Genomic DNA, 13,926 nt, shown 5'->3' with positions numbered 1-13,926 from the left:
TAGGTAGTGGGAGAGGGATGACATATTGCAAATGATAAAATTTTAGCTTTAACACTAATAAAGTTTATTGTTAATCAATATTATATCAAAGTTTCAAATTGATTAGGCATTGAATTAAGCTTGATAAACAAATAAGAAAGAAGAAAAACTTTAAACATGAACAAGATCATAAATCATATGACGATGACATATTGGAAATGATAAACTTGTGCTTGAATAGTGATAAAGTTTATTATTAATCAATATTCTATCAAAGTTTCAAACTAATTAGGTATCGAATTAAGCTCGATAAACAATGAGCTGATACAAAAACAAAAAATTGAAAAAAATAATTTGAAATCTCAATCAAGGTCCTTAGCTATGATGCTCTCCACCAAGTATCTAGTACTTGGGATACGTGTACCCAGTACTTGAGTACATGGGTACAAGTACCAAGGGTGACTACAAGTACCCATGTAACCTCATAATATATTATGATAACTAATAATGTCATACATGAATGAACATATAATATTATGTTAACTAATAATGTCATACATGAAGGAACATATAATATATTATGATAACCAATAATGTCATACATGAACAAACATATAATATAAAATGATAACCAATAATGTCATACATTAACAAACACATAATATATTATGATAACCAATAATGTCGTATATGAACAAACATATCATATATTAACCAATAATTTTATAAGTCTAATAATGTCATGCACCAAATAAATTCCATACATCAAATATAAAATTTCATATATACATCAAATGTATATCGAATATGTGCACTAACATAAAATCTAACATATATGTCTACCGATGCCTATACATGTGTGTCTATCAACTATATCTTCTCCTTCCCACAATGAGAAGGAAACAAATCTCTAGAGGTCTTTGGTCATCATGTGGAGGGAGATGATGGGGATGATGTTGTCTTCCTCACATGCTCACTCATACTCTTCTGGAGGCTCTTCTCTAACTTGAGCTGATACAAACAAAGTAGATATGAATCAATAATTATTATACATTGAAATTAAATATATTTACACACAAAATTAATTATTTTCTTAGTGCCATCAAATAATCGCTCTGCAAGTCCACCTCAAAGGCTCATGGACGATCAGGTGTAAAAAGACCATGCAAAAATTCAATCAATATAATCACTTATAAATAACATTAGAAATTTTGATACTAACTATTATAATCAACAACTAAAACCAAGAAAATTCTTTCATACCTCAGTCAATGGCTGTGAACTAGCCATAGTTGTAGCCACTCCACAATTGATGGACTATCAAAGATGAAGAGAAATCTCAAATGTCAAGAGCTACATGTCATATAATACATGTTACATGTAACATGAAACATGAAAAAAATATACCTCTATGAAGCTTGTATCACGTCTAGGCTTGAAGTCCCTAGTGAATGCCGATGGTCCTGTAAAGAACTGATGCACATGCATAAACATTTTTGTCAATCCTTCATATGATTACTTAATAAGTATATGTATTAATTTAAATAATTAAATTGATACATACCTCTGGACTCATCGACAAGACAAAAAATGGGGTCGGTGATTGTCATTAGGGCTACCAACACTCTGACCCTGTGTAGTATCCTCCCCTATTTTTCCCAAATAAAGAAACTTGCAAGCTACTTTATGATATCAATTAATTTTCTTAGTAACTCAACTTAGCATTTTTTTTTGTCAAATACTTGGCACACATACTACAATATATAGGAAAATCTAAAAATTCTTATTTCCTAATTAAATATTTATTTTTGATATGTAAATGTGCTCATAAAATTGTTTAACATGTTGCGACAAATATCAGTCTCGTATTCAACAACTGCAATGCAAAAGTATAAAAATTTGATAGAAGAAACTTGGAATTAGTTGCTGTAGTATTTTTGTAGATGTAGTTGGCAGCCTTCCAAACCCCCAAATCAGCAAGAATAAACAATAAACTTGTTGCAAATATTGTTCTCGCATTGTAGAAAATTCACTATTCATGCGCACTATAGCAACCACTATTCATGCGCACTGTAGAAAAACACTATTCATCCACACTATAGCAAAACACTATTCACGCGCACTATCATGCTATGAATGCTAAAAAGGGGACATTATAGTCTGCCCTTCCCAAAATTGCTTGTCCTCAAGCAATTTCAACTCTGGATGCTATAATATCTGCTCATTTTCCCAAGTAGCATCCTCCACTAGTAGATTCCTCCACTTGACCAAGTACTCCTTGATGATCTGCTTGCGAAGCACCCTCTCCCTGCAGTCAAGTATAGCCTTGGGAACCAAGATAAGCTTTCCCTCATCATCAAGAGGTGGCGATACTACTAAAGGCACCACATTATGGCCCAATGCCTTCTTAAGGTGTGACACATGGAACACATTATGCACTTTACTATTTGCAGGCAACTCAGACTCATAAGCTACTTCACCCACTCTCCTGATTACTTTGAATGGTTCATAGTAGTGTGGTTTCAATTTCTCTACTCCACTCTTGTTGAGAGAGGACTGTGTATACAACCGTAACATGAGGTACACCATGTCTCCTACCTCGAAAGACCTCTCAACTCTGTGCTAATACGCATATTGCTTCTACTAATTTTGTGCCTTTTACAAATTTTTCTTCAAGGATCACATAATGTCCTGACACTACTGCAAAATATCCTTGGCCCTAGGCACCCTACTGTCCCCAAATAACAAATCCAAAAAATTAGGAGCATCATACCTATACAATGCCATGAAAGGGAACATTTGAATATAAATATGGAAAGAGGTATTATAGCAGTACTCCCCTAGATGTAGCCACTTCACCCAAGCCTTCTACTCTCTTGCAATGTAGTTTCAAAGGTACCCCTCAATCCATTTATTCACTATCTCTATCTGCCCATCAGTTTGGGGGTGGTAACTGGTACTCGGAGTTAGCTCTATTCCACACAACCTGAATAACTCCTACCAAAAGTGGCTCATAAACCTACTATCCCTATCATTGACTATGCTTCGTGGCATCCCATGTAATCTAAATACCTCTCAAAATAATAGCTTTGTTGTCTGTACTGCTGAATATGTGGACAAAATCGCAAAGAAATGTGCAAATTTTGTTAATCTATCTACCACAACAAAAATACAATCTCAGCCCTGTGCCTTTGGAAGGCCTATGATAAAATCCATGGAAATGCTATCCCACTTCTTCTCTAGTATAGGTAGGGGCTATAGTAAACCGCCTGGAAAGGAATGTTCCTATTTGTTCTGCTGACACACTGGGCACTCCCTAACAAACTGTAGCACATCTGACTTAAGCCCCTTCCAAGTGAAGTGCTCTCTCACTTGCCGATATGTCTTAAAAAATCTTGGATGTCCTGCTAATGGTGAATCATGAAATGCTCTCAAGATCTTTTGCTTCATGGCAGACCCAGGTACCAAAAAAATCCTTCCCTTGTAAATGATTAATCCCCTTTTTAGTAGTCATAGCATGATGTTGTTGTTAGCCTATTTCCCCACAATTCCATAGTTTCAGTTGCAGGTCTTTCTGAGGGGTTTCGAGGCAACTTTGGGCATACTTACTATTTATAGTAAGTCATCTTGAACATGGTCGGACATCGGACATCCAATGGTAGCGGTATGTCGATGGTAATTGTTTAAAATTGACAAAAAGACTTGTTTATCATTGATAAGATTTTTTATGCATTGATCAAGCTATTTTATAAAGTTAAATTTAAATATTTAACTTTATTAATGCATAGACTATAGTTTGTGGAAAATATTTAAATTAAAAGAGTCCCCTTTATTTTATAATACATTGGAGACATAAGTTACATAAAGGGAGTTATGTTTTATCCCACATTGAGAAAACAAAGGATTGAGCTCTTGTGAGAATACTATAAAAGAAATGGAAGAACTTCTTTTTAGTATGCTTGGATGAAGATTAATGTTATGTTATTGGATATTTGATTATCGGGCTTGGAGGATGGAATCCCTCTTTGCTAGCATTCTCTTTGCTGTTGAAAGACACAGTTAGGAGGATTAACCATGTTTCCAAACACACTGGGTTTCATTTAGTATCTTTCTATAGTACGGATGAATAGTGTTTTGCTACAGTGCGCATGAATAGTGTTTTGCTACAGTGCAGATGAATAGTGTTTTTCTACAGTGCGCGTGAATAGTGGTTGCTACAGTGCGCATGAATAGTGAATTTGATACAATGCGAGAACAGTATTTGTAACAAGTTTATTGTTTATTCTTGCTGATTTGGGGGTTTGGAAGGCTGCCAACTACATCTGCAAAAATACTACAACAACTAATTTCAGGTTTCTTTTGTCAAATTTTTATACTTTTGCATTGTAGTTGTTAAATACGAGACTGATATTTGTTGCAGCATGTTAAACAATTGTATGAGCACATTTACATGGCAAAAATCAATATTTAATTAGCAAATAAGAAGTTTTAGATTTTCCTATATATTGTAGTATGTGTGCCAAGTATTTGACAAAAAAAATGCTATGTTGAGTTATTAAGAAAATTAATTGATATCATAAAGTAGCTTGCAAGTTTCTTTATTTGGAAAAAATAGGGGAGGATACTACAATGGTATCAGAGCTATAAGTCATGTCATACTATGGGGGTCTTATAGGGAATTTGGAACAGTCGGATAGAGGGGAAAGTGTTTGACGAAATGTCAAAACACTAAAATCAGAGCATTTATGTTTGAGCATTCGACAGGGGCCTTATAATTTCTGCAATACCAAAGCAAGACAAAATAGGATTTCAGACTTGCAGAGTGAACAGTCTAGTTCATCCGTGCAGGTGGACATATAATCCAGTCATAAAGACATAGAGGAGGTATTCTTTAATCAAGACAGCAATATGGGTGACCGAGATTATAGGAATACAAGATTAGGGAAAGGTGGGAATGTCAGTCCAGATCAAGGAGAGGAAAGATTCTTATAGTTATTAGACACCTTGGCATAGGGACAGCGATTAGCAAAGTAGAGAGCACAGGAATAGAGTTAGAGATTGGAGCTTATGATGCAGATGATGGCTCATCAAATGGGGTTGAATGTTAATGTGGGTGGAGGAAATAATTAGAATAATCAGGATGGGACACATAATGGAGGCGAACAAGTTGGGAACAATTTGGGTCATGCACCCCAACAAACTAGGATAGTGAATTCGAGGCCCATGATTCCCATAATTTCCTTCTAGAGCTCTAGAGCAGCCCATACCAGAGCCCTAGATCATTGATATGCAGGACTAGTTGAGGAGAGATTGGGAAGCCGAAGGTCCAGATTTTACTGCTACAATTATCTTTAGGGAGTATATGGATGTGCAAATGAAGCATATGCCACATGGACATGACAGGAACTAGAGCTATGAGCTATGGAAGAAAGTAGAGAAACTTCAATTACCATATTATGATGGCTCAAGGAAGTATACAGCAAGAGCTTGGGTTCAAAAGCTTGACACATACTTTCAATTGAACCCTATGCCTGAGGAAGAAGCTATTAAGTATGCAGCAATTCACCTGAATGGGTTAGCACATGAGTGGTGGCATCATGGTATGGTCACTATGGGTGTGATGAACCTCCTTATAGCAATATCGTGAGAATGCTCGAAATAACAGAATACAAAGTGATAGCAGAACTCAGAATGAATCTACTGATCGCAGGCCACTTCGAGGGGGTAACCTCCTTTGAGCAAGCTCAATACAATAAATTCGTCCGTGCCCATCAAGGGCCTCAACCTATTCTTATATACTGAGTACGATCTAGAAAAGTAATACTACCTATGCATGTGGGATAATAAAATATACTCACAGGACGACTTACAAAGCATATGCGTCCAACAACACTACTCTAACAAAATAAACAGAAGGAACACACAGGTTCCTAACATCCCCTCTCCCTTAGAAAAAAGCTTTGTCCTCAAAGCTTAAGGTGTGGAAATTGTTGTTGAATCTGAAGAAGGGGTTCCCAGGTAGCATCCTCTGGTTGCATGCCATGCCACTGAATCAAGATCTCAGAGATGGAGCGAGAGCGAAGCTGGCGAGTGCGCTGGTCAATGATTGCCACCGGCTCCAGGATAATGGATCCTTCCGTATCCATTTCAGGGAGAGTAGTTTGTGCTCTGACAGTGGTACCCAGAACTTTCTTTAGACAAGAAACATGAAAGACTGGATGAATGCGGGAAGAAGGAGGAAGTTTCAGTTTATAAGCAACTGAACCAATCTTCTGCAGAACCTTATAAGGCCCATAAAATTTTGGGGCCAGCTTATGACGCCCTTTCAGCTTTAGAGAGGATTGTTTGTATGGCTGTAGACGAAGAAAAACCATATCCCCAACTTGAAATGAGCGCTCAGAACGGTGTTGATCTGCTTGCTGTTTCATCCGATTACGGGCCATGTGAAGATTATACTGTAAGGTACGAAGATTTAGAGGCAGTGTGGTAAGAGGTATTGTACCACCATTCAGCTAAAGGGAGCCACTTGGCCCACTGATGTTGCTATTCGGAAGTGAAGCAACGAAGATAAGTTTCCAAGCATTTATTGACAATTTCAGTTTGACCATCAGTTTGTGGGTGATAGCCCGAACTCATCTTCAGTTTGGTGCCAGTTTTCTGAAACAGTTCAGTCCAAAAATGACTGGTAAAAGTTGCATCACGATCAGAGACAATGGAAGAAGGGAGTCCATGAAGACGAAATATCTGGTCCATGAAGATTTGTGCAACAGAGGAGGCAGTATAGGGGTGGCTGAGGGCACAAAAATGACTATATTTCGAGAGACGATCAACCACAACCAAGATCACTGTCTTGCCACCGGATTTAGGAAGCCCTTCAATGAAATCCATAGAAATATCAGTCCAAATCCGTGTAGGGATGGGCAATGGTTCGAGCAAGCCAGGAAGGAGGGTCGTTTCACCCTTGTGGCGTTGGCAAGTATCACATTTAGCCACCATCTGTTGAATTGTCTGTTTCATCCCTTTCCAAAAGAAGTTTCTCCTTGCTCGCTCATAAGTTTTGAGGAAGCCTGAGTGCCCTGCTGAAGGAGAAGCATGGAGTTCATAAAAAATAGCCTGATGTAGAGCTGGGTTCTGAGGAAGCACTAGCCGACCCTTGTATCGAAGAGAAGCACCATCCCAAGAGTAATGTGGTATAGCAGAAGGATTATTGGCTAGCTGGTGAATGATTTGAGATAAAGAAGAGTCACTGTCATAGCACTGCTAAACAGACGCTAACCAATTGGGAATGGGCATAGAAATAGCGGAAAGGGAAGCTTGATTATCAAATGTGCGAGAAAGAGCATCTGCCACAATATTCTCCTTACCCTTCTTGTAGGTGATCTCATAATCATACCCCATGAGTTTGCTGACCCATTTCTGTTGTGTAGGAGAGGATACCCGTTGTTCCAGGAAGTATTTCAGACTTTGGTGATCGGTTCTGATGCAAAAATGACTCCCTAAGAGGTATGGCCGCCACTTCTGTACAGCATGCAAAATAGCCATCATTTCTTTTTCATAAGTAGAGAGGGCTAGATTCTTACAAGAGAGGGCTTTGCTAGTAAACACAATAGGATGGTCATCTTGCAGGAGAACAGCACCCAATCCATTGCCGCAAGCATCACTCTCAATAGTGAAGGGTTTGGAAAAATCTGGCATCGCGAGAACAGGTGTACTGCACATAGCCTGTTTCGGTTGTTCAAATGCAGTCTCAGCAACAGGGGTCCAGGAGAAGGCATCCTTTTTTAACAGAGCTGTCAATGGTGCTGCAATTTTCCCGTAATCTTTGACAAACTTGCGGTAGTAGCCAGTCAACCCCAAAAAACCCCGAAGGCTCTTGAGAGTTTTAGGATGCGGCCAAGTTTTCATGGCATCTATTTTTGTAGGATCCACCCGCACTTCATGGTGTGCAACAATATGCCCGAGATACTCCACTTCCTCCTGGCCAAACACACATTTAGATAGTTTTGCACAGAGTTGATGATCAGAGAGAAGTTGCAAGACAAGCTCCAGATGATGGAGATGCTCAGCCCAAGTTTTGCTATATACGAGGATATCATCAAAGAAGACCAGAATGAATTTCCGGAGGTATGGTCGAAATATGTTATTCATCACTGCCTGAAATGTTGAAGGAGCATTCGTGAGGCCAAAGGGCATGACGAAAAATTCATAGTGACCATCATGTGTGCGGAAGGCAGTTTTAGGTACATCCTCCTCATTAACCCGAATTTGATGATACCCAGAATAAAGATCTAACTTGGAGAAAAAATGAGCCCCATGAAGTTCATCAAGAAGTTCATCAACAACTGGAATGGGAAACTTGTCCTTTATAGTGAGATGATTAAGTGCTCGGAAATCAATGCAGAGTCGCCATGACCCATCTTTTTTGCGAACAAGCAGAACTGGAGAAGAAAAGGAACTGGTACTAGGGCGAATAATACCTTGCTTCAGTAAGTCACGAACAAGTATCTCGATTTCGGTCTTCTGATGAAATGGGTAGCGGTAGGGCCTGATGTTGGGCGGAACACTGCCAGGAAGGAGCTGAATACGGTGGTCCTCTGGACGAGAAGGAGGTAATCCCACAGGTTCAGCAAATACACCAGAATACTTGTCCAAAATGTGTTGGAGATCGGCAGGAGTGCTAGAGACTGCTGATGGCTGCATCTGAATGGAATGGAGCTGAGCGATGACACCATGTGAATTCTTCTTAAGAAGTTTTTCCATACGGTGTGAACTGATGATGCTGAGAGACCCTGGTTGTAAGCCTTTCAAAGTGTGTTGGTGCCCCTCGGCTGAAAACTGCATCCAAAGTTCAGCAAAATCCCAGAGAATGGGGCCAAGAGTGCGTAACCATTGGGCACCCAAAACCACATCACAGCCACCTAAGGGTAAGGCAAACATGTCAGAGCACATGTTATAATCTCCAATAGAGAGACGCACATTGCGACATTTCCCTTTACAAGGTAAAGTGCCCCCATTGGCAATCATGACTTCAAAGCTAGAGCAGGGATGGATAAAGCAATCAGCCTGTTTGGCTATTCGTGGATCAATGAAGTTATGAGTGCTACCAGAATCAATGAGTATAGTAAGAGGGATCTTCTTGAAGAAACCCTGGACCCGCATGGTTTGTGGAGTAGTGACTCCTGCCAAAGCATGGACAGATATCTCTGGTGGAGCTTCTGGTGAAGGAGGTTCAGGCTGGTGAGGCTCAACCTCATCATCCACTGTTTCCTGAGCATCTACATATTCTTCCAGTTCCGGTGGAGAATCCACATCCAAGAGATAGAGCTTTTGCTGAACACATCTATGGCCTTGAGACCATTTCTCATCACAATTATAACAAAGCCCTTTGTCTCGCCTGACTCGCATCTCTGTTTCAGACAAGTGCTTGATCGGAGTAGTTCTGGGAGCTGGTATGACTGGAGGGTTGTGAGAACCTGTATTTCTGAATGGAACAAAATTAGATCTGGAGCGTTGTAGAGCACTAATCTTGTCTTCCGCTAACTTAGCCAACCCAAGGGCTTCCATCATTGTAGTAGGTCGAAACATTTTGACTTCTGAGCGAAGTGCATCCTTCAGACCACTGACAAAACAACTACGGAAGAATTCATTAGACAAGCCCTCTGTGTAATTAGCTAATTTTTCAAACTCTGTCTGGTATTCTCTTACAGTGCCTGTTTGACGCAGTTTAGTGAGTGCTCCTGTGAAATCATCAAAGGAACTAGGGCCAAAGCGCTCCAAAATGAGGGTGCACAATTCTCTCCACGTTGGGCCTACATTAGCCTTGATGTACCAACGGAACCATTGAAGAGCTTCATGTTCCAAATGAAAAGATGCAAGGGGGACTTTGTGGTTATCCAAAGTATTATGCAAGCTGAAATACTGCTCTGCCCTATAGATCCATGCAGTCGGATCAGAACCATCGAAGCGTGGAAAATCAAGCTTTGGTCCACAGAAATTGCCAGAAGAGGACCCAGTATCTCCTGAATGGTTTCGGCTCATGGCTGACTGCTGAAAGTTAAGACCCAGAATTTTGTCATCCAGATCTTGAAGTTTGGTTTTGAGGGATGCCATTTCCTCTTCCATGATTTATTTGCTCCTGTACGCGTAACAACCATAAAGCAAGGTTTTTTTTTTTTTTTTTTTTTTTTTTTTTTTTTGGAATGGGTAGAAGATGAGAAACAAAAACTTTTTTAGTTACGGCAAATTTGGATTTGGGTAAAACTCAGATAAAAAATGGGTGTTCGACGGGTGGTGGGAGACTATCTGGGGACAAGGGAAACAGAAAAATGAGGGTTTCAAGGGTAGGGAGGTGAAATGAGGCGAACAGTCCAAGAGGGATAAGGGAGCAAAATGAGGAATTGAATCTTGTGGCTCAGTTTGGTGGCGATTGGATGAGAGGTGAAAAAGATAGGGCAAACCCTAAAATTAGATAAATGAGGGATTTAGGGCTTTGATATGTAAAATTTGGGGTTGGGTCGCCAAGGAAGGAAGTATGCGAAATGATATTGCAGACGTTCTGCGAAAGTATGAGCAGAAACAGAAAGCAAACAAGGAAGCTACGACTAAAAAACAGAAAAATTTTTACTCTTTTTCTTTTTTTTTTTTTTTTTTTTTTGAACAGTCGACTTAGAAAAATTCACTCACAGACAGAACAACTGAAAAGAGTTATTGCAATAACAAGAGATATTAGAAGTGAGAGGAACCTGAAGGCCACGACAGAAAAAAAATTTGATGTAATTTTCACCCAGCGAGCCCAAGAGAGTGCTCTGATATCAGATGTGATGAACCTCCTTATAGCAATATCGTGAGAATGCTCGAAATAACAGAATACAAAGTGATAGCAGAACTCAGAATGAATCTACTGATCGCAGGCCACTTCGAGGGGGTAACCTCCTTTGAGCAAGCTCAATACAATAAATTCGTCCGTGCCCATCAAGGGCCTCAACCTATTCTTATATACTGAGTACGATCTAGAAAAGTAATACTACCTATGCATGTGGGATAATAAAATATACTCACGGGACGACTTACAAAGCATATGCGTCCAACAACACTACTCTAACAAAATAAACAGAAGGAACACACAGGTTCCTAACAATGGGTCATGCACACATTACCTCATATATGGAGTTTATGGAGAGACTGATTGAACATTTTGACAAGAAGGATCCAGAACTCCATTTCAAGGAGTTAGCTTAGCTTAAATAGTGGGGATCATTGGAAACATACATTTTAGAGTTTCAAAAACTTGCAGTGTTAGTAACAAATGTATCTGAATGGAGGATATTGGTTCTATTTATGGATGGGATAGTTGATCTGTTGAGAGGGTGGATTAAAGCTCTCAACCCTCCCACTTTGTAGGAATCCATTAAGAAAGCTTGTGACATGGATTCCTCTTCAGCTTCTAAAAATAATTTTTAGGCAAAGAGTTTCCCTTCGAGGAAGGACAAGGACATGAAACCTTTCCATAGAGAGGCTCAACCACCTAAGGAGGAAAGTAAGAGGTTGAACAATGAGACACTTAATGATCTTAGGAAGAAGAAGCTTTGTTTCCATTGTAGGAAGCCTTGGGATTTGTCACATAAGTGTCCATTGAAAGCAAAAGCTAAGCAGATGGAGTACTTTTCAGCCGAAGAGTCAATGGAAGGAGATTCAGAGCAGTCATCAGAATTAGATGGAGATGATGATAATTCTTCACATGAGGAAGCACATAGTGATAGCATGATAGCTCAGCTATCCAGTATATAAGAGGCTATCACTTTCAAAGTTAGGGGAACTTTGGATGGACAGAGATTTGTGGCACTCATTGATACAAGGGCCAGACATAACTTCATTGATGAGAAGTTTGTGTCATGCAGAGGGCTACATACAGAGGAGCATAGGGGATTTAAGGTGATGGTTGCCGATGGCTTCAAAATCGACTATAACAAGAAGATCTTCAACTTGCAGCTTCATTTGGGAGATTATGACATGACAGGAGATTTTTTTGTGGTCAACATTGGTGATTAGGATATGGTGCTTGGGATGAACTGGATGAAGTCTCTGGAAGAGTTCACATTTAACCTCCAAAAAATGGAAATGAGGTTTGATGCAAATGGTAAGAAGATAGTGCTCAGAGGTTTTTCAGATGGGAGGCTTCGAGTGGTGTCACTCAAGTGGATGCAGAATTTCTTTAGACATGATCAAGTATAGTGGGTAGCAGAGTTCAAAGCAATGCCTGAGATGATAGAGCAGCATGAATAAAAGTATCCACCTAATGTACAGGAACTAATAACCAAACATACTAAGGTGTTTGGTGAGATACCTCTAGGGAGACCCCTAGATAGGGTAATCAAGAATGTTATTGAGTTAGAGGAAGGGGTTAAGCCAGTCATCATCACACCCTACTGCCATCCAAAGAGATATAAGAATGAAATAGAAAATGCAATCAAGGAGTTGATTGACATGGGGCACATATGGCCAAGCAAGAGTCCTTTCACTTCTTTAGTGGTATTGGTGAAGAAGAAGGATGGTACAATGAGAATGTGCATTGATTATAGGGAGCTAAACAAGAAGACAATCAAGAACCGATACACTATCCCGTGCATTGATGAGCTTATTGATGAATTACATGGTGCATGCTACTTCTCTAAGATTTATTTGAGATCTGGCTACCACCAGATATGGGTTAGAGAGGTGGATGTGGTGAAGATAGCTTTTAGGTGCCATTATGGATATTTTGAGTTCTTAGTCATGCCCTTTGGGTTGACTAATGCCCCCACCACTTTCTAGTCCTGTATGAATAGAGTATTCAAGGATTAGTTGAGGAAGTTTGTCTTGATTTTTTTTGATGATATATTGATATATAGTCGTACTTGGGAGAACATTTGAAGCATATTGATGCAGTGCTCAACATTCTAGAGAGGGGGTCATTATATGCCAAGATGAGTAAATGTGAGTTCAGAATGATAGTATTGCTCTATCTAGGGCATATTATTAGTGCAGGAAGTGTTCGGGTTGACCCAGACAAGATCAGGGCCATTCTGGATTGGCCACCACCGAGGAACACTTCACAACTCAAGGGATTTCTTAGGCTTTGTAGGTTCTACCATAGATTTGTGAAGGGATTTTCACAGATAGCAGAACCACTTACATATTTGACATGGAGAGATAGTTTCAAGTGGTCAGAGAGGGCTCAGGATTGTTTTGACAGGTTCAAGGAGTTGATGAGTACATGTCCCATTTTAGCCATTCCAAATTTCACCAAGCCTTTTGAGTTGCAGTGCGATGCCTCAGGAGAGGGTGTAGGAGTTGTCCTTGTGTAGGAAAAACATCCCATCGCATATGAGAGTAGGAAATTATGAGGTGTTGAGAGAACTTACAACATCTATGACAAAGAAATGCTAGAAATCATGCACGCGCTAGCTAAGTTCAGGAAATACTTAGCAAGGAGCCAATTCATAGTAAAAATAGATCATAACAGCTTGAAACATTTCCTTGGATAGAAGGATCTTAATGACAGGCAATAGAAATAGGTGAGTAAGTTACAAGCCTATGATTTTGACATAGTCTATGTCAAAGGGAAGAAAAATATTGTCACATATGCTTTATCTAGAAGGCCTCATTTGCTTGCTATTGGGATAGTCATGGATGATTAGAGAGAGTTGATCTTGACAGAGTATGCCAAGGATAGTTGGGCATCTAGTGTTATTGAAGGAGCTATTGAGGATAGTCGATACACTGTTGTAAATGATTTGATCATTTACAAGGGAAGGATTTATTCGGTACCTAGGTCTGCCATGAAGCAAAAGATCTTGAGAGCATTTCATGATTCACCATTAGCAAGACATCCAAGAATTTTTAAGACATATCTGTAGGTGAGAGAGCACTTCACTTGAAAGGAACTTAAGTCAGAAGTGTTATAGTTCG

General features: G+C 39.6%; 1 long non-coding RNA gene across 2 annotated transcripts in view; it reads right to left on the bottom strand.

The window, feature by feature from the left end:
* Nucleotides 1–794: 794 nt before the first annotated feature.
* Nucleotides 795–13,926, bottom strand: part of LOC149528517 (uncharacterized) — a 104,276-nt gene continuing 91,144 nt past the window's right edge. Inside the window, exon 4 of one of the 2 annotated variants that reach the window (XR_016358994.1) lies at nt 795–990. This is a non-coding gene — a long non-coding RNA (uncharacterized LOC149528517). Of the gene's footprint in view, nt 991–1,401; nt 1,453–13,926 lie in introns of those variants that run through there. The other variant, XR_016358992.1, reaches the window with a different exon arrangement.

Source organism: Cupressus sempervirens, chromosome 11, assembly GCF_028749045.1.
Source record: "Cupressus sempervirens isolate cs-2001-9-10 chromosome 11, ASM2874904v1, whole genome shotgun sequence".
Lineage (NCBI taxonomy): Eukaryota > Viridiplantae > Streptophyta > Pinopsida > Cupressales > Cupressaceae > Cupressus > Cupressus sempervirens.
Note: the sequence above shows the minus strand (reverse complement) of the source record. Positions and strands in the feature narration are given on the sequence as shown.